Consider the following 2916-nt stretch of genomic DNA (forward strand, 5'->3'; position numbering starts at 1 on the left):
TCCTTACTTTCGTATTATACATATTTATGCACGATAAATGTACGATAGATGAAGGAACCAACCTTCTGTGACAGCACAGATAAAAAGAAAATTCTGCTATAATATAACACGTTTAATTGTAACATAGGAAACAACACTATATACAAGCAACGTGTATACAATTAACACGCACAAATACGCGCACTTCTTCCTTGGAACGTCTGCCTGCTTCGACGGTTCAACAGTAACTACCAAATTTCTGACCTACGGCGCAAAAGGGTCCTGTACGGTACGTTGGGACGTTGGGACCATCACGACGGCAACAATGGCAACACTTTCTATCGTAAATCGTAACGGCATACGAAGGCAGAGCTTGCAGTATACACAAAGACTTACGATACAGAAATGAATTACTTCATCAACTGGGAACTCATGGATAATAAATAAACCAACATACTTACATTAACAAACGAACATGTTAGAATCTTAAAAGGAAAAGATTTTCCATTTTTTAAATTTACTTTTTTCTTATTGTACGCTATTTGTATATTATAAAACTCTTTATACATTATAAAAAGAGACAAACACTATACATGCTTAATCCTATTACTTGTTTATTAGTACATTATTTAAAAATAATTGTCGATCATTTACTATTTATACATTGTAACAGACCAAAAGGGATCAGCAATTGTAGTTGCGAAAATTCCTGTTGTTGTACACGTAAATATTTTTCATGTACCTAAGCTGTCTTATCCTGAATCTAATCAATAGCCAGTCACCAAAATCACCATTATTTATTCGGGACTCGTCATCCTCCACACTTTCCCTACTTTTCCTCGATATTCAAAGCTTATTTTCCCAAAACTTTATATAACTATTGCGTATAACAATCCATGATGAAATTATGAAATGAGTATGTTAATTAGTTCTTTATTTATATCTATTGTTACACTTGATAAAATGAATAAAGTGAATACGAGTTAAAAAAATAACAATTATACTTGCTATTTGCAAGTAGAAATTAAGTTAGATAGAAAAAATCGCAAGCGATGTTTCCGAAAGTATTTTCGCGAAGAAATCCCGATGATTTTAGCACAAATGCCCTAAAATCGACCTTTTGGTCTACCTGCACAGCGGAGGGTCTGGCCCGTACTTTTGGTCCTCGAGCTACCGACTCTCGGCTAACCATCATTGGGGACCTCCGGAGTCTCCAGCTTTTACATGCTTTCAGTACATATATGCTGTAGAATACAGCTTACAGCAGTGGTCGATCCGGCCGAAGGCCCGAAAAGTATGGAAACACAGCGCAGCGCATCGCATCGCCCGCTCTGTGGGGACCATAACAATTTCGTATCAGTATACTTATAGGTAGTTTAAAAAAATATTGTCAACGTTTCGTATCGTATCTTATAGTCCTTGTAAAATTTAGAAAATAACTTTATCGTTTGTCAGTTTCTATAATTGACCGAAGCTCGCATTATTAGCTTCAGTCTGCAGTACGACATTATACTCAATGTTATCATTTCTTTATCGCACCGACCTTAGCTAAAAGAATGCTAAAGCTGGCTACACTTGTAGACCTGCAGGTGTTTGTTCGTAGAGGATAAAGAAGAGATATTGTTAATATCCGAATAAAAGCGTAAATAATAATGTGTCGTTTTTAAATACTTCGAAAATGATGTAACATTTAACTAATTTTCATTACACCTAATTTTTGAATGCGATACGTCAGATACGTTTGACCGAGAACCCCGGGAACTGCATAAGCAGCTCCTTTCATTATGTTTCAATCAGCGCAATAAAGATATGCGCGTATATTATTACGTATAACTACATACATACACCGACTGAGCGATAACCATGCTATACGTAAACTATCTCGTCGCTTTTTGGAATTATATATTACGCATACTCTTACTTATACATTTATACCCTATCACAGAAAAATAAAAATGTATACATATAAACAAAACTCATTATAGAAGTTCTTCACCAGTATAAAGAAGTGACAGTACGGTAAACGTTACAAAGGAAGTTATTTTTAACAGTGAACACATGTATTTTCATTCCTGCAGGAACTAAAATTTACTTACACTGCATTGTGTTTTGGGAAGGAAAAATTGTTCCGTGTTCAATCACATGCACTGTGCTTGTTAACACGATGTTAATTTAATACACTTAAAAACTACGAGAAGAAATGCATTAAAAAAACACTTGTATGATTCGGCACAGTAATGGAAATTGTATGGCTTCGGATATGCGCTTCGTGAAGTTCTCTGATCGAATGTAATCTGTTTTGCAGGAGCATACGTATATGTACACACGTACGTACGCGCGGTATAATACTGACTGTGACTGACTGCTGACTCAAACTCGGTACGTGGCATTACTCTGACAGTGCCACAAATCAGATAGTCGGTTTGCCGGCGTATGAAGTAAGGTAAACTACCTACTTCGTTAGTTTCATGAGATAAGAACTTTATTCAATTCGTATCTAGCTAGTTTATAATTTAGGGGAATTCCCCATTCATTTGCCGAGTCTTAACTTAATATTGGAAATCCCTTTTACACATTCTCATACAATATCCGCACAATGAAATGATCTGAACAAAGAAGAAATGAAATGAATGCATTTACACTTCGTACAATTATTAATTTTTATACGTATCAAGATAAAACTAGTCAGTCGTGCTTTAGACACAGTAGATCTTAATGTGTGCTTCAGGCAGCGGAAAGTAATATGAATCTGTTTACTTAACGATACGTGTGTGCGTGTACATGCATACATCTACAGTGTAATCGATTTAAGCTTGGATAGCAATGAGACGTACGGCAGAATCAGAAATAAAACTCGTTTATTAATTTATGATTGTTCGACTGCTTTAACTTCTCCAAACTCATCGAGACTGCCGAAAACTAAAGGCAAGATTGCTT

At 35.7% G+C, this 2916-nt stretch overlaps 1 protein-coding gene across 5 annotated transcripts in view; it reads right to left on the reverse strand.

Moving 5' to 3' along the window:
* LOC108629933 (uncharacterized) overlaps window positions 1-2385 on the reverse strand; it is a 5977-nt gene extending 3592 nt beyond the window's left edge. For 2 of the 5 annotated variants that reach the window (XM_018032895.2, XM_026817705.1), the window contains exons 1-2: window positions 2076-2385; window positions 1109-1310 (exon numbers count right to left, since the gene is read on the reverse strand). The gene's annotated coding sequence lies outside the window, so the exon portion shown is untranslated. Of the gene's footprint in view, window positions 1-1096; window positions 1311-2075 lie in introns of all 5 variants that reach the window. The other 3 variants (XM_018032894.2, XM_026817706.1, XM_026817707.1) reach the window with 2 other exon arrangements.
* Window positions 2386-2916: the final 531 nt, after the last annotated feature.

This window comes from Ceratina calcarata, unplaced genomic scaffold, assembly GCF_001652005.2.
Source record: "Ceratina calcarata isolate Rehan_Ccalc_2016 unplaced genomic scaffold, ASM165200v1 scaffold60, whole genome shotgun sequence".
Taxonomy (NCBI): domain Eukaryota; kingdom Metazoa; phylum Arthropoda; class Insecta; order Hymenoptera; family Apidae; genus Ceratina; species Ceratina calcarata.